Source organism: Bufo gargarizans, chromosome 2 (assembly GCF_014858855.1).
Source record: "Bufo gargarizans isolate SCDJY-AF-19 chromosome 2, ASM1485885v1, whole genome shotgun sequence".
NCBI lineage: Eukaryota > Metazoa > Chordata > Amphibia > Anura > Bufonidae > Bufo > Bufo gargarizans.
Window position 1 is genome coordinate 210,030,551 of NC_058081.1, and position 22,070 is coordinate 210,052,620.

A 22,070-nucleotide genomic window follows, 5' to 3' on the forward strand; every position below is an offset into this window, starting at 1 on the left:
TTGCAACTGTATATTTAGTTTGATGGTTTATGGTTTTTGGGTATGATTTTTAGCAACATTTATTTATTTTTGTCATTTTTTAAGATAATAGTTTACAATGCATTATTAAATGTAATACAAATTTCTTGCTTTCTGTGGAATGATGTTGTATCACACTTGTGCTGTATTATTTATATATTAGATGAGCATCGGAGCATTTGCAAGCCTGTGTTTGTTTTGAGCCGGTGACGTACCTGGCTTCACATAACTATGCTAGGCAGAGACTTCCACCTAGCAGTGAACCTGGTGACATCACCAGCACAAATGGGTAGTCTACAGGTCCTTCTAAAAAAATTAGCATATTGTGATAAAGTTCATTATTTTCTGTAATGTACTGATAAACATTAGACTTTCATATATTTTAGATTCATTACACACCAACTGAAGTAGTTCAAGCCTTGTATTGTTTTAATATTGATGATTTTGGCATACAGCTCATGAAAACCCAAAATTCCTATCTCAAAAAATTAGCATATCATGAAAAGGTTCTGTAAACGAGCTATTAACCTAATCATCTGAATCAACTAATTAACTCTAAACACCTGCAAAAGATTCCTGAGGCTTTTAAAAACTCCCAGCCTGGTTCATTACTCAAAACCGCAATCATGGGTAAGACTGCCGACCTGACTGCTGTCCAGAAGGCCATCATTGACACCCTCAAGCAAGAGGGTAAGACACAGAAAGAAATTTCTGAACGAATAGGCTGTTCCCAGAGTGCTGTATCAAGGCACCTCAGTGGGAAGTCTGTGGGAAGGAAAAAGTGTGGCAGAAAACACTGCACAACGAGAAGAGGTAACCGGACCCTGAGGAAGATTGTGGAGAAGGACCGATTCCAGAGCCATCGTGTACAGGCGTGTGCAGGAAATGGGCTACAGGTGCCGCATTCCCCAGGTCAAGCCACTTTTGAACCAGAAACAGCGGCAGAAGCGCCTGACCTGGGCTACAGAGAAGCAGCACTGGACTGTTGCTCAGTGGTCCAAAGTACTTTTTTCGGATGAAAGCAAATTTTGCATGTCATTCGGAAATCAAGGTGCCAGAGTCTGGAGGAAGACTGGGGAGAGGGAAATGCCAAAATGCCTGAAGTCCAGTGTCAAGTACCCACAGTCAGTGATGGTCTGGGGTGCCATGTCAGCTGCTGGTATTGGTCCACTGTGTTTTATCAAGGGCAGGGTCAATGCAGCTAGCTATCAGGAGATTTTGGAGCACTTCATGCTTCCATCTGCTGAAAAGCTTTATGGAGATGAAGATTTCATTTTTCAGCACGACCTGGCACCTGCTCGCAGTGCCAAAACCACTGGTAAATGGTTTACTGACCATGGTATTACTGTTCTCAATTGGCCTGCCAACTCTCCTGACCTGAACCCCATAGAGAATCTGTGGGATATTGGGAAGAGAAAGTTGAGAGACGCAAGACCCAACACTCTGGATGAGCTTAAGGCCACTATCGAAGCATCCTGGGCCTCCATAACACCTCAGCAGTGCCACAGGCTGATTGCCTCCATGCCACGCCGCATTGAAGCAGTCATTTCTGCAAAAGGATTCCCGACCAAGTATTGAGTGCATAACTGAACATAATTATTTGAAGGTTGACTTTTTTGTATTAAAAACACTTTTCTTTTATTGATCGGATGAAATATGCTAATTTTTTGAGATAGGAAATTTGGGTTTTCATGAGCTGTATGCCAAAATCATCAATATTAAAACAATAAAAGGCTTGAACTACTTCAGTTGTGTGTAATGAATCTAAAATATATGAAAGTCTAATGTTTATCAGTACATTACAGAAAATAATGAACTTTATCACAATATGCTAATTTTTTTAGAAGGACCTGTATAGCACTGCACTAGGCTGTTTTGGTGCGGATTATAAAAGCTGCACCGCAGGTCAAAATCCACACAGAAAAAATCCTCACCTGCGGTGCAGATTTTCTGCACGCAAATCGGCACAGAAAATCCTCACGCAAACCTGATAGTGTGCATTTACCCTTAGGGTGTTTCTACACATCACATCAATGCTTCTTCACAAGTACAACAAAAATCAAAAAAACATAAGGGATATTTACTGCCATTTTACACAAAGGTCTTAAAAGGCTTCACTTGAGTATGCTAGGTAGATTCTTCCACCTAGCAGTGAGCCCAGTGATGTCACTGGCACAAATGGGCAGTCTATAGTACTGCCCTACGCTGTAAAACAGCCTAGGGCAGCACCGTAGATCGCCCATTTGTGACAGTGACATCACCGGGCTCTAGTACGTCACCAGTAGCAAAGAAAAATCGCTTGTCCTGCGCTATGCAGGGCAGGGCAGGGGGAGCTCTGATGCTCCACTTATACAGGCTATATGAGTGAATACAGGGGCTCAGAGCTGAACTTGGACAACTTTTTTACATTGCAAAAAGTGATAGAGGGACTTTGGTCGAAAAGAGGGACAGTAGGTAGGCATGATGTATCTCCTAACTGGTAAAAAAAAAAGTGGCTTATATGATGCCTAAAATGCCTATTATTGCAACTGCACAACAAATTAGAGGAAGCTATACAGTAAAAGCAGCATGACTACACCGTTTTCAAAACTACCAGAAAAATAGTGATTCTTGCTAATATGGAACTGCATACACACTTGAGAGAGGTGAATCAATGTATAAGCCATGTAAGATGGCTGAGGGAGAGCACACTTACAGTAAGATAAGTTGGTTTGCAGATCTGTGAAGAGGCAGTGAATCTGGCAAGTCTCCTTATCAGCTACTCCAGAACTCGCCCACACTTCCTGCTGCTTGTATTTGCTGGGAGAGCTGGACCATGCCTAACCACAGTGGACTAATGAGACCCCTAGTGGTCATATCTTTGTAGTTTACGTTTGGGTGGATGCCGACAAATAATTTCAATAAAGTGATTACAGATCTGATAATTAGACCCCTTCCTAAGAAATAAGAATACATTATTGTATTACAGTGACTCTTTCAAGACAGCAGAAAGCAAAATAGCCTTCAGTCACCTGTAATTAGATGAAGATACAGTAAATTAGTGCCCCCCTTACTATAGTGGTGCCCATGTACTCTTTAATAAAATAAAAAAGGACTACTTACAGTAGTCTTTGTCATATGTTTTATGTAAAAAATAAATAAATCCAAACTCTTTTTTTCTTTTGTCCATTAGTAGGTGCATGAGAGTCAGACAACCCACCAGTGAGCTACAGGTCTACCTATTGTTAGGTAGTGATTTTCTCTAGATATGTGATTCAAAAGACAAATACACAGTAAACCTAAAAGTCTCTTTTCTAGGGCTTAATAAAATGTCAATTTTGTTTAAAGACTGATAGGGGTTTTGAACCCAAGAACACTGTGATTGAGCATATTAAAAGTGCAATGAAGCTAAAAGTCAATGCGACGCTGACTAGTGAGAAGAGAAAAGTCAGACAACAGAGTCACACATCACTTGAATTTGTCTCTTTTCTAGGTCTCAATAAAATGTCAATTTAAAAAAAAAGACTGATAGGCGTTTTAAACCCATGAACACTGCATGTGAGGGAAGCGTCTAAACCACTGAGCTATAGCTTCAGTGATGTGTGATATGTCAGTTTATAGCAGTTCAGACACAGAGCTATAAGCTCAGCTTCAGACTTTCTTTGGTTGTGTGATTTAGCATACAAATACACAGTATATCAATAACTCATTCTCACTTTGACCCTGACCTATGAAGACGATAAGTCAAACTCAGATGTCAGAGTCAGATATCAAAGTCAGGGTCAGAGTCAGGTGTCAGGATCAGGTGTCAGTGTGAGGGGTCAGGGTCAGGTGTCACACTGGCATTATTCTAAAACTTGACAATGATATCTGACCATGTCCTAAAATGAACACTGTACAGGATTCTTTATCTGGATAGTGACCTAAAAATATTTATGAAATAATGTCATAATATGTCATTTTCTGATGATGATTTTCTTTACAATACCTATTACCAGTTGTAAATGACCCCAGACAAGATCAGGATAAGGGTAACTCCTATTGTAACATACTAACCTAACTTATTTGTTCTTTTAGGCATGGCTCTTTGACACATCATCTATGAAACATGAGACTCTAGAAGCATCAACTTCTTCATTTCATGAGGTTTGTGCACCCTGTGCAAAGGAACCATTTTTAGGGCAACCGGTTTCCCATATTTACCAGAAAGAGGCACATTCCAGTTAGCTGGCCATATACATAAAAAAAATACCAGCACAAAGTTTTATACTTTTGGTCAGAAGATATGAACCCATTGGATTATTATCATAGTAGCCAACATCTAGTGGCCCGATGTAGCAAGTGATTGCTCGTCACATGCAGCGATCTCCTCTACAGTATGAGGAGGAGCTATCACTAATGCTATCACTCGCCCCATACAGAATCATTGTTTTCTGGCAGCAGAGTGCTGTAAAGGGCCCTTTAGAAAGGTAGAAATACACAGAATGCAGAATATATTATCTGTAGTCTACCAGGGATATGAAATTCTTCATATTAGTGTCAGTTAAGGCTACTTTCACACTGGCGTTTCTGGGTCTGCTTGTGAGATCCGTTTCAGGGCTCTCACAAGCGGCCCAAAACGGATCAGTTTAGCCCCAATGCATTCTGAATGGATAAGGATCTGTTCAGAATGCATCAGTTTGGCTCCGTTGCGTTTTTTTTAGAAGGTCACTAAAACGCAGCTTGCAGCATTTTGGTGACTGTCTGACTATGCGGTGCAAAACGGATACGTCTAGACTTACAATGTAAGTCAATGGGGACGGATCCATTTTTCACTGACACAATATGGTGCAATTGAAAACTGATCCGTCCCCCATTGACTTTCAATGTAAGTCAGGACGGATCCATTTTGACTTAGACTTTTTTTTTAATAAATAATGCAAACGGATCCGTTATTAACTGATTCAAGCGTTTGCATTATCGGTGCGGATCTGTCTGTGCAGATACAAGACGGATCTGCACCGAACGCGAGTGTAAAAGTAGCTTAACATGGCATCGTATTCCGCAGAACACACAAGAAGCTTTCATGTGATGTCACCAAGAAGAAAATCAATACTGTATGTCAGCATTTAAAACTCAACATCGTTCAAGCATACAATGTGAGTTAAACAATTTAACTTATCATTTCATACAGAAGGACCAGCTGCAGTATCAGGGAGAGTTGATGGATGAAAGCAAGCGACTGAAAAATCAGTAAGTGCAAGATGAGGTTTCATTCATAATAAATAAAAATAATATTTATAAAAATAAATAATAAAAAACTAAAGATCATTTGTAGAGATGAGCGAACCCGAACTGTATAGTTCGGGTTCGTACCGAATTTTGGGGTGTTCGTGACACGGACCCGAACCCGAACATTTTCGTAAAAGTCTGGGTTCGGGTTCGGTGTTCAGCGCTTTCTTGGCGCTATTTGAAAGGCTGCAAAGCAGCCAATCAACAAGCATCATACTACTTGCCCCAAGAGGCCATCACAGCCATGCCTACTATTGGCATGGCTGTGATTGGCCAGTGCAGCATGTGACCCAGCCGCTATTTAAGCTGGAGTCACGTAGCGCCGCACGTCACTCTGCTCTGATTAGTGTAGGGATAGGATGCAGCTGCTGCTGTTAGGGCGAGATTAGGCAGGGATTTACTCTTCCAAAGAACTTAATGAAGTGATCGATCTACAGCTGTGAATCATTCAACCTCTGCTATTTAATTGCTCATGGTTTTTAGGCTGCCCGGAGCGTTTTTCTGTCACTTTTTTCTGGGGTGATTGGCGGCCATTTTGTGTCTTTTGGTGCGCCAGCACAAGCTGCCACCAAGTACATTTAACCATCAATAGTGTGTTGTTGTTTTTTTGGTATATCCTACATCAGGGGCTTGGCTGTGCTTGCTATTTTATTGAGGGTTGAAATACAATTCCCAAATGAGCAATTCCCCAAATCAGTGGTTTCTGCTGTATCAGGCCAAGTTTAAATCTATCCATAAAAGGGTATATTAGATCGAAGGTGCGGATAGGGTCATCCTCAATAACTTCACACGCTACTGTGCTTTTCCAAGTCTAATTCTGTCCGTAAAATATCTGACAGTGGCCTGTTCCAGTGTGGTGACATGAAGCCTGATTCTCTGCTATGACATGAAGCCTGATTCTCTGCTATGGGACCTCTCTCCTCTGTCTGGGTGCCGGGGCCTAAAAATATCTGACAGTGGCCTGTTCCAGTGTTGGGTGACATGAAGCCTGATTCTCCGCTATGGGACCTCTCTCCTCTGTCTGGGTGCCGGGGCATAAAAATATCTGACAGTGGCCTGTTCCAGTGTTGGGTGACATGAAGCGTGATTCTCTGCTATGACATGAAGCCTGAATCTCTGCTAAGGGACCTCTCTCCTCTGTCTGGGTGCCGGGGCCCAAAAATATCTGACAATGGCCTGTTCCAGTGGTGGGTGACATGAAGCCTGATTCTCTTCTATGAGACCTCTCTCCAATTGATATTGGTTAATTTTTATTTATTTTATTTTTATTAATTTCCCTATTAACATTTGTTTGCAGGGGATTTACCTACATTTTGCTGCCTTTTGCAGCCCTCTAGCCCTTTCCTGGGCTGTTTTACAGCCTTTTTAGTGCCGAAAAGTTCGGGTCCCCATTGACTTCAATGGGGTTTGGGTTCGGGGTGGAGTTCGGTTCCCGAACCCGAACATTTCCGGGAAGTTCGGCCGAACTTCTTGAACCCGAACATCCAGGTGTTCGCTCAACTCTAATCATTTGCACTGCCTCATCCCAAACAATTAAAATATAAAAGTATTATATTCCGTATGAACATTGTAACAGAAAAAAATATAAATAAATGGCCGATTGGCAATTTTTTCATCACTTCACCTGCAAAAAAATGAATAGAAAAATTGATCACAAAGTCATATACACTTCAAAATGGTATCAATAAAAACTATAGCTTGCCCTGATTCCTCTATGTAGATACCCTGAATATGGCTATGCAAAGGAAAAACAAATCAGTTTTTTCGGGTTTTCTTTTTTTTAAGGAAATCATATACATATGGTATTGCTGTAATAGTACTGGCCTGGAGAAAGAAGGTCAAAGGTCAGCTTTACTACATAGGGAACACCATAAAAACGAAATCCACAAAATTGTGGCCGAATTGACATTTTTTTCCCCAATTCCATCTCATTTGGAATTTTTTTCAGATTCCCCCACTACTACTTTTCCCACAAAAATCAAGTTATGGCATCGGGAAAGCAGAGATGGAAAATCACAAGGTCCTGAAGAGGTTAAATGCTGATTGCCGTCACATTTCCACAGGCCAGTCATTTCAAATGAGCGTTGGTATGAACATTTGTTCCCAATAATTGTCCTGATCATATACCTGTGTGAACGGGCCCATACAGAGTGGCTTTCGTTGTGGTACATAGAGGGATGCCTCCAGTGGAGAACCCCCTCTCTATCACATCCATATGTGGCTTATGTCCTAAAATGATATATGGACAGGTATTGTCTTCATGAGATAGCCACTTGACTTCAGAGTGCTTTTTGTTCTTTTCTAGATGGGATGCTGGGGGTCTTGAAGTCGTAGTCAGAGCTACAGAGGAAACAACGCATGCAAGAGGTTACCCCCTCATTAACGAAAGGGACCTGAATAAGGCCTTAGATCACAAATATGCAGCACTAAACGAGAAGCTATTCTCTGATATGTTACAGGCTCACTATGGTATGTACACTGATTGACTAGTACTGCCCGGATATTACAGGGACTTATCACATAATGAAGTACTATCAGCCACTCTAGATGTTGTTACTGGTCATGTATGTAATATGTGCTATCAATGGCAGGATCACCGGTCTGGGCTTCCATGAATGACGCACAGAAAGAGCAGAATATGAACGACCTGAAGATGCTGGTGGAGTTTTGTCTTGAGAGGGAAAGTGAGTTAGTACTGTCACAACTCCCAGGGGCAGCACATAATTTCAGGTGAGTGGAATCAATTAAAAATGTCGAATTAAAGGGTACCCTAAGGATAATTATTGATGACCTATTCTTAGAGTAGGCCACCAATATCAGATGGATGGGGGTCTGACTACTGGCACCCCCTCTGACCAGCTGTTTTTGCTAGTTGCAGCACAGGACGTGAATGACAGCAGAGTTGCAGTAACCAGGCATAAACAGTACATGGTGTACAGACCCGTATAGTTCTGGTGTCTGGTCCCGGTTCTGAAACTAGTAAAAAAAATCAGCTGATAGAATTATATAACACCTCCACATCTAGACTGGCTAACATGATGTCCTGCTCAACATGAAGGCCATCGACCTTCTTAATGACCTCCATGGAATCACGAAAATAGGAGGGTAACGAGGTAACAAAAGGTCTGAGGATTTGATCCACATAAGTACTGATAGGGTGAGTTAGGCTGTTTGTGTCTGAGACAATAAGTCTCCCCATAAGTGGATTCATTTTTCCATCACATTATACATTGCTTGTTTCCATGGTTATGACCACCCTGCAATCCAGCAACAGTGGCCGTGCTTGCACACTATAGGAAAAAGCACCAGCCTATGTGGGGTCCCACAGTCCTGGTCACCAGAGAGGCTGGAATGCAGGGTGGTCGTAACCATGGAAGACGAGGAATGTATAATGTGATGGAAAAATAAATCCAGCCAGCAAATGAAGCAATATGGGGAATCACAATACATTAGTAAGTGGCTTGTATTAACTTTCTCTACATGATAAATGTAATTTGCTGAAGTGAGGCAACCCCTTTAACGTCTGTGTGGCTATTATAATGGTCAGTGAATAGCTGCCACCCAAAAAATAGGACATGTGCTATTTTTGTCCATTTTCATGGCCAGACAAACCCTATTGAAAGGCAGCAGGTCCTGACTAATTTGCATGAACTAGTGAGCTAAGAACCTTATTGTCCAAGCACCTTCCCCCAAGGTTGCCAGCCATTGGCTGATGAAGATTTGTGTGCACACATGTTGGCCCTTTGAGAGCCGGAGGCGGAGTGCACGCACACTCTGTACAGGCAGAGGAGGAGAGTCCTTGCAAAGAAAGACAATGGGATGCAGGTCTTGGCTACTGGGAAAGGTGAGAAAAGCAGTAGAGGCCGAGAGCTGACATTGTAAGGCTGGTTTCACAGGAGCGAGTATCACGCTCCAGACTGAAAGTGTGAGTATCAGAGAGCTCCAGTCCTCAACTTCCAGTACTGCCAGGGTCGTATAGCATTATACTTATTTATGATGCTATGTAACTCTTAGAGGTCTGGAATGTATTGGATAACACTTACAGCATTATGTCCGTGTCATCTAATACATTCCAGAACTGTAAGGGTTACATAGCAACATAAATCAATATGATGCTATACGACCCCAGCAGTGCTGGAAGTTCAGGAAGGGAGCTGTCTGATACTCGTGCTTCCAGTCCGGAGTGTGACACTCGCTCATGTGAAACCAGCCTAAGGGCTCATGTACACGACAGTGGTATCTCGCAACCAAAGCCAAGTATGGCTTCAAGTGGTTTTCCACTTTAAAAATCAACTACCAAAATTATTTAACAAAGTCATGCGCACATAACTAACTTCAGCTCATCGGAGCCCATGCATTTTAACAGTATTATTCCGAAATTCTGAACAAAGCAACTTCGGATGTATCCAAAGCTTACGTCGCTCATCACTAGTGGTGACAATTGTAGTCCACCAGATGGTAACAGCTAGAGTTGAGCGAATGGAAGATTTGACACTATCAGGAATATGGATTATTATTTACTGGCAGACCTGATTGTCATTTGATTCACCTTTTAGCATGTACACAGTCAGTGTACATGCAAAATATGTTCCCACCCCCCAGCCATCTGTATGTCGGCTAGCAAGGGAGAAAACCCCAGGGGTCCAGGCTTCAAGGAGGCCCCAGGTGGATAAAGTCACACATCAACCAGCCAGTTTGGAGGCAAGCTAATCCTGCAGGAAAACCCCCAGCAGGAGGTCTCAGCTCTTGCCCAGGATCAATGATACCTCCCAGACACGTTGGCACCTACATTTCATAAGGAATTATGAATCGTCCGTCCATCCCAGGCATAATTCAGTTATCTTTTATTGCGATCCTGGGGCAAAGCCGAACATCCACATGGTCCTGGCTGAAAGCTAGGATGCCCGGGAGGGGAGATATAAATATCTCCCCACAGAAAGCACATAGCGGCACAATGTTTGGACTCTAGTTGTAGCTGGAACCCAGGTGGATTAATTGGGCCCGGAACCATCTTTGTGCGACATTCTGGTCTGGGGCTATGAGCCCTAAGGGGTTTTATGGGTCATTTGCTGCCAGCACCAGAGAAGGAGGAGTGGACCCTACCCATGGGCGGGGAGGGGAGCGGTCGGCTACAAGTCATAAGCCCATTCAAGCCAGCAGGCGGTGTCTTTTCTGAAGGGGGTCACATCATGCCAATGTGTTTGGAGAGACCGGGAACCAGCTGAAATCACTGCCCCCACGTGACTGCAGCCAAGGACTATTCCACCCTTATCACCCTAAGGAACTTTCATCTACCCGGTAACTGACTTTTGCTCTGCTTAACCCTGTTGTACCTGTATCTGTAACTTCAGACAACTGTATAAATTCTCTGTGTATATTGTGTTATATCTAGTGTGCCCTTAAGGCAATTAAATATATAATTTAATCTTGTGCTATCTTGTATCTCGAATCACGAATCCCCACGTCCGGTTTTCGGCCTAGTTATAAGCTACTGCGGGTTGGTTTCTCACCCTATATAATCCCGTTAGCGGACCGGGCTTATATCAAACGAGAAGCTGGTGGCAGTAACCCGGGCTGAAAAGGCGCTGTTTCACGGCGGCAGTGAAAAGGTTCTCAACTCATTGCCTCTCTGTGCCCGCATGGACAGGAGGTGTCTGTGTAAACTGTACCAAGCTGACCTTACATGCTCCTCTGGATGGCATAACATCACGCTGTGGTAACCCGTGACCATACTGCGGCTTGTGAGCTCGATGTAGGTGATGTCAAGCAGGCATGAGGCGTGGTATCCGTCACAGACACGAATCCTCATGCTTCGTGGTAACAAATCAGTTTTTGTTAAAATGGCTGCTGCACGTGTTACAAAGTGAAAATAAGAGCCCGGGAATGCGATATGACCCATAATGCTGTGCAGCCAGCCAATCCATAGGTAGCCAGTCCCTGTGATGTCACAGCCCTATAAAACCCTGATCCCTTGCAGTCTCCGCCATTGTCCTGTGACCTGAGCATAGGGAGAGACGTGGCAAGCACTAGGAAAAGTGTTGCTGCAATAATCCAACAGCCATGTTTGATCCATCCACCATGTTCAGTATCTGGTCTTAACCCTAATAATTCCAAAAGCAAAATACCACTAGGTTTATATTAGGATCCCGGACCTTATGGAGGGATCCACATGGGATTATAGTCATCCCTGGATCCCTGAATTTTATTTTAGGAAGGTTTTCCTGCCTCAATGCTGTGTACCATCTCTGGTACCAGCACACAAGAGGACAGGGCCTGCTGCATACACACTCCGGCTCTCTCAATTCCTGTAGGGGGGAGCCAGAAGACACCTGGATGGCCACAGCATCTGAAGGGTTAAAAGCTTTAGTGCCAGGTGCCTTCTCTTTAAACAACAGACATCTGTCGGTCATGGCACCCGCTGCACGCCCCATGACAGATCCGTCTTGGCTATGTTTCACACTTGCGGCAGTGTGATCCAGCAAGCAGTTCCGTCGTCGGAACTGACCCGCCGGATCCGCCGATCTGGATGTGACTGAAAGCATTTGTGAGACGCATCCGGATGCGGATCTGTCTCACAAATGCATTGCAAGAACGGATACGTCTCTCCGCTTGTCATGCGGACAGACGGATCCGTCTTGTATCTTTTTTCTCATTTTTACCGGTCTGCGCATGCCGGATGCCGGATCCGGAACTAATACATTCCTATGGGAAAAAATGCCGGATCCGGCATTCAAGCAAGTCTTCAGTTTTTTTTCGCCGGCGATAAAACCGTAGCATGCTACGGTTTTATCTTTTGCCTGATCAGTCAAAATTACTGAACTGAAGACATCCTGATGCATCCTGAATGGTTAACTCTCCATTCAGAATGCATGGGGATATGCCTGATCAGTTCTTTTCTGGTATAGAGCCCCTGTGACAGAACTCTATGCCGGAAAAGAAAAACACTAGTGTGAAAGTACCCTTAGGCTACTTTCACACTAGCACTTTGGCTTTCCGTTTGTGAGATCCGTTCAGGGCTCTCAAAAGCGGTCCAAAACAGATGCATCAGTTTGCCTCCTTTCAGTCACCATTCTGCTGTGGAGGCGGACACCAAAACGCTGCCTGCAGCATTTTAAAGTCCGCCTGACAAAGCGGAGCCAAACGGATCCGTCCTGGCACAAATGTAAGTCAATTGGGACCGATCCTTTTTCTCTGACACAATATAAAAAACTGATCCGTTCCCATTGACTTTCAATGGTGTTCAAGATGGATCCGTCGTGGCTATGTAAGCCGTGTATCAGGGTGGGCTCCCCAGGATACAACAAAGTCACGAACGAGGAAAGCAACTCCAACACCAGCTTTTGCCAAAACAGAATTTTACTAACATATGGTAATAAACACAATCACAAATGCTGAGAACATAAAATAAATTTACATGCACCCAACCCAAAGGCTGAGACCCCTGTGTTGAACAGAACGGCACCCTCTGGTGGATGCCAGAGGAAATTATGCAGTAATTTACCTACTGGCGGGCACAACTAAAACTGCCTCGCCAGTACCTATTATTACCCTGAAGCAAACAAGAACACTTGTTTGGGTGCTTAGTATGGGCTAGCCTGCGGTGCAACACAACAGTTTACAATCTTACCATGCTCTATAGTACTCCTCATCCCATAACTAGCCCGGTAGCACGTGCCTCATCCCATAACTAGCCCGGTAGCACAGCAGCAACACTTTAGGCCTGACACAAAGCAGAGACCCTAACTAGCTAACTACAGGCCTGGTGCAATGAGGTGCGTGCACGATCTTACCAAACCGGGTCTGCAGTTTTATTCCTCAGCTGTTATCAGCCTTCCTGGAAACAGTCCTCCTTTCCCTGGACAGGATCTGGGTCTTGGACCACGATCAGCTTCATTCAGCTGCAGCTGTGGTCACTGAGGGTTTCTCTCACTCCTGGATCCATCTCTGCTCACACACAGCACCTCAGTCTCAGCTTAGCTTCTAAGATTACTGCTGTCTCCTTTCTAGCAGGTTCTCAAACCACACCTCCTTTGAATATTCAAATATCCACAGTCTGTTAGCTGTGTTTAAAGGTAACCTGTCATGTGGATATTTGATTATAATCTAACTTATTATATACAATCATTAACTACTAAAAAGTGCCTTAGATGTATTCACTTACTGGTGTGACAGATGATTACCTCATAATATACACACAAAGATGCCGCATGCTAATGAGCTGATTGGAGTCCGGCGTGATGTCATTGAGTCCAGCGTATATTTAATTCAGAGCTATAGCCGCTCCCCCACCTGCTGCTGATTCATATGGAAAATAACTGTCATTCAGCAGCAGGTAGGCGGGGAGAGTCAGGGGCCCATGAATATTCATGACTCATCATTATCAGCTGGAGCTTTTCAATACAAGATGTTGGCAGATTGACTGGGTCAATTAAAGAAAGTGACCCAGCATTTTGTTAAGAGAATAAGTCACTTATTTATGTTGCCCTTAGTTCGGACACCATAAAACTGGTGACAGGTTCCCTTTAAGAAACAGCGGAATTTTGTGGCCAAACAGCAGAATGTAAGTCAGAACATATAATTTAATCCACACAAATAGTGTTCAAACAATGAGAGCCATTTTCCATCTCACAGCTATAGAAGTCATAATACAACCAGATACGTTCATGATGGATGCATGCAGTTGTATTATTGTAACAGAAGCATTTTTGCAGATCCATGAGGGATCAGCAAAAAACACTAGTGTCCATGTAGCCTTAAAGATAAAACAACCAGATCCGTTCATAACGAATGCAGATGGTTGTATTATCAGTAACGGAAGCATTTTTGCTGATCCATGATGGATCCAGCAAAAACGCTGGTGTGAAAGTAGCCTAAATTGGAGATAAATGTGATGCTTATTATGTCCCATTACCAGAACAGAACAATCTTTTTCATATAATTTGCAGGGGCGAAGAGAATAGCTGTTCTTGTCAAGAGGCAAAAAAGAAATGGATAGCAATTCACGGGTTGAAGGAACTGCAAAGACGATTAAAACTGGAGAGGAGTCATTTGACCAGTTATAATGAGGGACAAAGGTAACTTTCTGTAATTCTGTCTACTGCATTAAAGTATACAAAATTGCCAGTGATAGTAATAACTGTAAAGCCACTCAGCCTGTATTAGTAAAGAATTAGGATTGTGCTTCATTAGGTTCATTGTCAACCAGCAATATCATACAGTGGTAATATGGATGCTAAAAGCGTTATCTACTTTGGTCAATCGGTTCTTATTAGCGGGAACCTATTGATAAACTGATTGTAGGATACCCATCGCAATCAGTATATATTGTAAAATTCCACCAGGGGCGTAGCTATAGGGGGTGCAGAGGTAGCAGTCTCTACCGGGCCCAGGAGCCTGAGGGGCCCAAAGACCCTTGTGCTACATAAGAAGACACCGGTATTATAGAAAGTGCATCCTGGTCAAGTTACACCTCTGGCTGGAGGGAAGGGGTTAGGTCAAGGTTAGGTGCTGTATACATTTTTGCCTGAGGAAGTGAAGGCTATGTGCTTCCCTGCCCCTGACTACAAAGCACTGATGGAAGGGGGGCCCAAGCTGAAGTCCTGCATCAGGGCCCATGAGCCTTTAGCTACACCCCACTCCGGCAGTATGCAGTTTCCCTGGGTGAATGAAGTGATACACAGTTTCCATGGAAGTCAATGGGCTTTCCACGTAACACATGGACATGGTAAGTCTTCTTACGTGAGGGACGCTCTTCCTAGCCCCTGTTTTCTTCAGCTAAGAAATGAGGATCCTGAATGAGGAATCCTTCATTAATTATACACTTGCTAATAGACTATTTAAAAATGGGTTAAAAATGGTAAATTCAATACATTTTGTGGCAAGTGCATGGCTTCATGAAGCTGTTTTTGTGTCATTTCTGAATATTTAGAATTTTTTTTTGCTTTCTCAGTGACTCAATTTGCCACACTCAACAGTATCTACTGCTGTTTGCCCAGAAAATCAAAGTGAAAATGGAATGCAATTTCAGTGCCGCTCTGCTGGTGGTTGAACCATACTGGAAACAGAGGTGCATTATATTTCTCTGTATACTTCTTTATATCTAAATTGCACAGTATTGTCTGTTAAGCCTGAATCCAGACAGTCTCCTGCTGTATGAATAGTTTAATCCCATACATGAACAATTTTAAAGTATTGCAAGAAAGGGCATATATAACAGTGTTAATAGAACAGTTTTTGATGGGTTGGATAGCCACTATCACTTTCATGTAGATTCTGGGATGAAACTCCTGCTTGTTTGGAAACCTGCTTTGAGGAACTTGCTCATATTCGGCTTACCACAGGCCAAAGGATGAAGCAAACATTGGAAAAAGAACGAATTGGTTCCAAAAAACTGTCAATGGAGGTAATATTAAGAACATTATTTTCTGCTCATCTCTAGAAACATGTCCCACTACGTCATGTAGCTTATTGTAACATCAAATTTTTTTCTTTTTGATTGCCCATGGAAAACCTCTCTGTGAATCCTGTAAAATATAGAAAGTGAAAGCCAAGCTTTGCACTAATTTTAATTTATTTTTTACTATTGTCTCTAAAATATTATTTGAAATAAAATAACAATTCAGAAGTTAAATATGCCATTGGATTTGCAAATTAATGAATGTTGCCTTTAAAATGATGAACAACTGTGCCGATCATTGACATGTACAGGTATAATATATAATTTAAAAAAATGTCTTCCCATCCCAAATTATGCCTGTGTAATTTTCCTAGTATATCATCCAATTCTTTTGATTATTATTCACTACTGGCCACTTTCATACACCTGAACTGACTGATTTGGTTCCATATTCTGCCAAAATCTGTGGCTTTTTGGTGCCATAGAGTCCGTTATTTAGTAATGGTCAATGTTCATTTCTTTTGGTGACCCTGGATTTGGTGACATTTGACTGTACTTGGTGATAAATGTTTGTGATGGTGACCATACGTACAGTCAATCTGTCATCTGTATATGGGTTAGATCTCTATGGCAGGCTTTAGTAGCTACTGTAGCTTATTTTACATTTTCTTGCAGGAGGACAAACTGCTTTATTTGCTTAAGAGACAGGAAGAAGCAAGAGACCTCTTATTTCAACTCTTACAAAGCTGCAGCCATGAAGAACTACAGGAGCCTATGTCTAGCTTGCTACCTAGTACAGCAGAAGAAAATACGGGACTTATAAAGGAGGGTAAGAGATTATGAAAGAACTTTGGTTAGGCATGTGATAGGTTTGGAAAATGTCTCAATTATGAAGAAAGGTCATACAGGACTCTCTACGTAGATGCTGATGGGAAAGCTGGTGATTGTGTCGACAATATGTGTACTAAATTACTATTACCTGAATAATATTAATATTACAATTACTGTTGTACAGGTCCAGAATGTATCACGATTTTCTTAAAAATCTATAGGTTATACTCTTTATTTGTATATTTATAAATTGTTATGATTTTTGTCTACTCCAGTTTCTGAAATAAAAGAACAAAGAAACCCCCTACGACAACTTTTCCTTCTTGCTATGACAGTGACGAAGACGTGTTTGTTGGATTATCGTGAAATGGTGACTTGGGGTGACTGTGCTGTAAGACTCCTGGTACAAGTGCAGTTGAAACAGGAGTTGGAGTTGAGAGAACTCATCCTGGAGTTATCTAGAGGGGTGAGACATTTTAGTATTTGTATTGCTTATCTCATTGGAGGATATTTTCCTAAAAGCCTGATCATCAATTCTCATTTGTATGATTCTTAAAGGAAAGCTTCAGTCAAAAAGTGGTGTTGCGTGTGATTAAAGGTTGCATGCACAGTGTATTCATTACATGGTTTGTGTAGTACTACAGTGTTATGCTATCTAGAAATATGTCAGAATAATGCTGTCCCTTACAAAGATATTAGTGAACATTTGAAGGACATTTTTCTACAAGTGGAAAAAATTCAAAGATGTGTTAAGAACATGATGTATGATCTATTCACCTAATATAAGCCCTTCAAGTAGTTCCAGTTTAGGTTGGCCTTATTCCGTTATCTGATGACCAGTGTGAATGTGATCAGGATAAGTCTCCATAATTTAGGCAAACAAATATGGAGATCATGCTATCCTTCTTTCCAGAAAGGAGTAGTAGGGGACAAGTTTTAGGGAAGATGTGTGTAATTTTGTTTCTAAATCATTATAGGTTGATAATGATGATAAGAGTGGTCAGCTTACAAAAGAAGCAGTCCTAGAAGAAAACAATCCCATGTCCTACCTCATACACTTACTACAACCTATCACACCCAAAGAGCAGCTTCATTTAGAGGAGTTTAAAGCTGAGGTAAGTGGTTGAATTATTCATCATTAAATGGGCATTCCTGTACTTTTATATTGATGGCCTATGCTCAGGTCATTAATATCTGATCAGTGGGGGTCAGACACCTCACATCCCCACCACCAATCAACTGGTTTACAGGGGATCTGGTGCCGGCACTACACAGCTCTGTCCACTACAGTACGTAGTGGATGGAGCTGCTGGATGGCCTATGCCGAGAATAGGTCATCAATATAAAAGTACCAAAAAAACTAATTTACAGTGTTTGACCACTTTCTGGCTACTGTTGACCAATGTGTTTGTAAGATAATTATATGACATTCACTAATATAGCCTTCTTCTGTGCCATTTTCTATATTTCATAAAGTATGCCCCCTTTATTTGCCAAGTATTTTGTGCTGTCCACACAGAGGTCTTGTCCATAAGATGGTGACCAGGCAAATTACCTCCATGTGATGTTTCCTCCGTTCAAATGCACTGCACCTGCCATCTGCACTTCACTATTGGGAGTTTATTGCAGAGTGTTTGAATAGAGGAGACGAAATGATGTGTCTGGTCACATGACCATCCATCAGCAGCCATCTTGTGGACAGCACAGAAGATGTGCCCAACAAGCGGACATGGCTTATGAAATATAGCAAACGGCACTCAATATCAACAAAGGCTACATTAGCAAGTGACATATAGACATCTTACATACGCAATCACATTGATCACAAATAGCCAGAAAATGGCCAAGCCCTTTAATCCTAAGAAATAGTTCTTCATGGCAAGTTATATGATAATATGAATGCTCTGTATTGTACAGCTTGTTTCTAGTCTAGAATGTACCAAACTGCTCGAAGATTTAGACAACAATTTTAAAGAAGCATTTGATAATCAAGAAATGATAGTCAACATTAAAAAGCAAGAAGAAACCAAGACTTTGCTAAACAACAATTCCACAAATATAACAATTGTAGATAAGCAAAAAAATGAGGATCTCCATGTAACAAAGCTAGAAGAATGTTCTATCAGGGAAAAGCCTCCAGAGAAAATCCACAGAAGACAAATGGTTAGTGTTTCCTCAATGTTAGAAGAACATGAAAAAGATCAAGGACACCAATGGGAAGGCTGTTGCAAAGAAAGGAGCTTAGTGATGGACACACCATACAAGGATTCAGGAAGGGGAACCAGTGAGGTGGCAGCATCTATGAAGAATAAAGAAAGCGAACAAACAAAACATGAACAGGTAATCTTCGACTGTGAGTTTCTTATCTTTGTGTATTCGTAGAATAATCAGAATTCATTATGAAGCTATGGCATAAAAATCAATCAGTAATGTAATAAAATCCATGGCCAAAATCAGCAGGGGGCTCAAAATACAGAACAATGTATGATAATCTTCATGTTATTACTCATTGCCCTCTCCTTCTGCACACTTCATTTGTGAGGTTCTTTCCACACTGAACAATAGACCTCATACCAACTGCCATGCCTCGAAGCTATGCTTTGTGAGTCATGGTTCTTCAAATGTTTCTAAATGCCATCTATTTTCAAAATAACCTGCATACTATATAGAGAAATTGCCATCATGCAGTTTGTCCTCATTTAAATACAGCAAAACTGCTCCGAAAGACCATCTCTAAAAGAAGACTATGCCTTGGTATAGACCAGATTTTGTGTGACAGATTTCAATTCCATCATATACTATGCACTCTGGTCATCTACCATGAGAGTGCTGCCCCTCCAGATGACAATTTTTTGTGTAATTTTGGGTGGACATCTGAGCGGTTTTACTGTATATATTAAAGGCGTTGTCTCATCACAGACAATGGGGGCATATCGCTAGGATATGCCCCCATTGTCTTAGAGGTGCGGGTCCCACTGCTATACCCCACACCTATATCGGGAACTGAGCCCCACAAACTGGTGGCTGGAGGACTCCGTTCTGGCCATCACCAAGCGCTCTCCCCATAGAAGTGAATGGGAGCGTACCACGCATGGCCGGCCAAAGCTCCCGTTCACTTCTATGGGCCCGAAAGAAATAGCTGAGCCAGCGCTCGGCTATTTTCGGTGGCCCCATAGAAAATGAATGGAGGGCTGCTCTGCATGCTACTGTATTTTATTATTTTAGCAATTAATGTTAAGTGACAATTCAACTGTTAAAGAAACACTTCCATTTTCTGTCCCATAAAAAAGTACATGATGTAAATTGTAGTGAGGGTTATCTTCTTAACAATGTAACTTATCCACAGTCATGTGACTGACATTCTGACTCTCCAACTGACACAGATGTATCAAAAATGGGGAAAAGTAAAACTGGCTTAGGGTTGGTTCACACTAGCGTTAGTGATTCCGTTATGGCTTTCCGTTATAACATGGTTATAATGGAAAATAACGGAATCCATAAGACGGAAGGACGGATCCATTCTTCTGCCAAAAGACTTGTATTATGACAGGCCTTTAAAAGGCATTCTGTTTGCTCTCTGTCCTAATAGAAGTCTATGGGAATCAAAACGGATCCGTCTGGCTCCCATTACGCAAGACGGAAAACAAAGTCTTGTCGACAGGACTTTGTTTTCCATCTTGCTTAACGGGACCCAGACGGATCCGTTATGCTTTCCCATAGACTTCTATTAGGATGGAAAGCAAACGGAATGCCTTTTAAAGGCTTCCATTTTGCATTCTGTCTGGGCATTCCGTTATTTTCCATTATAACCATGTTATAACGGAAAGCCATAACGGAATCCCTAACGCCAGTGTGAACCCACTCTTACTTGCTCGTAGTAACAAATCCGATTAAGCCTATCATTTTTCCAAGTTCCTTTCTAAAATTAAAGGATTGATCTTATTAGCTGCTATGGGCAACTAAGCCAGTTTTCTTTAGCACAACTTTTGATAAACCTCCACCTTTGTCTTATGTTTGGACAGGAAGTCGGTGTTTCTATTCACTCCTATGATAGTGACATGGAGGATCTCATAGAAAAGAATAGAGAAACTGACTTTCTGTCCACACATAAGACATTGAAAAATCAGAGTGTGGGTCACATGAAACTACTTTCACTGGTATAAAGATTACTGTCATTACAATTTACATCTGTCTAATGGGCTATAGGATAAACATTTTGTGGGAGTGCTTCTTTAAGTCTCAAGATTAAGCTTAGGTGACCTACAACCTCTCTAGCCATACTGCACATAAACTACTATCAGCTAGATGTTAAAGACTTTGACCCTCAAACAACATTTATCATCTGTACACAGGATAAGTGATAAATGTGTGGCCAACTACTGGGACCACCGCTGACTACAAGAATGGGGTCACGTGTAGTCTGTTTGACTCAATGTTTGTGGGACTCACCAACCCCTTTAATGAAAACAGTATGTGCTGTCATGAATACATGAGAGACACATTTATTATATGTCCTATTGTTGGGCCTTGTAGGTCCCTTCAGATGAACTAGCCTCATCGGTGATGGAAGCTGCAGAGAGTCTGATAGCAGACTTAATGACTCTTAAAGCAAAAGTGGAAGAAGTCTACATGAAAAGAGGAACAGATCCACATTCCCTTCCTAGGCCTGCAGGGAGTGCCCCAGATGCTGTAAGTGTTTAATATTATGAAGCAATCAAGATTCCATTTTTGAAATAAAGATATGAACATATATATAGTTTTGTGCACTTTTCACAATCTATTTGTCTAGATTTCTTCTTTCCCTTACCACAATTAATTACTATCTGAAGAAAATCTCAATAAAAAATAAATAAAAAAAATAGGAATATGAACACCAGGTGAAAATATAAGACGTTTATGGGTGCCTGATAGTAAAGTATTTTCTGCACTGTCTGACCAAAGTCTATTAACCCCCAGTACCAATATCTAGCAAGTGCATCTATATGTCCTGTCAGATACAGGCATCCTGGGACACAGGACATGTTACGTAGAAGTCATGGCTGCTCGTTGCACAGAGTTAGCTTTTCTGATCCTTGGCTACACCATGTACTGTAGTTTACCTTTAGATTACCTATGCTCTTGGAAACGTGGGACAGAGGGAATTATACTGCCACCTTAAGAATAAACACGAGTTCTACAGTCAATACTATAACCATGCAGGGATTTAACCGGTAATTTGTATTTTAAATGGCTTGTCCTCTGAACAGTTTTGATCTTTGGTTCTACGACTGCTAGAACCCCTACAGGTCAGTTGTAATCTATGACCAAAAGGTAATCTGTCACTGTCTTTGTGCCGACTAGAGTTGAGCGAACACCTGGATGTTCGGGTTCGAGAAGTTCGGCCGAACTTCCCGAAAATGTTCGGGTTCGGGATCCGAACCCGATCCGAACTTCGTCTCGAACCCGAACCCCATTGAAGTCAATGGGGACCTGAACTTTTCGGCACTAAAAAGGCTGTAAAACAGCCCAGGAAAGGGCTAGAGGGCTGCAAAAGGCAGCAACATGTAGGTAAATCCCCTGCAAACAAATGTGGATA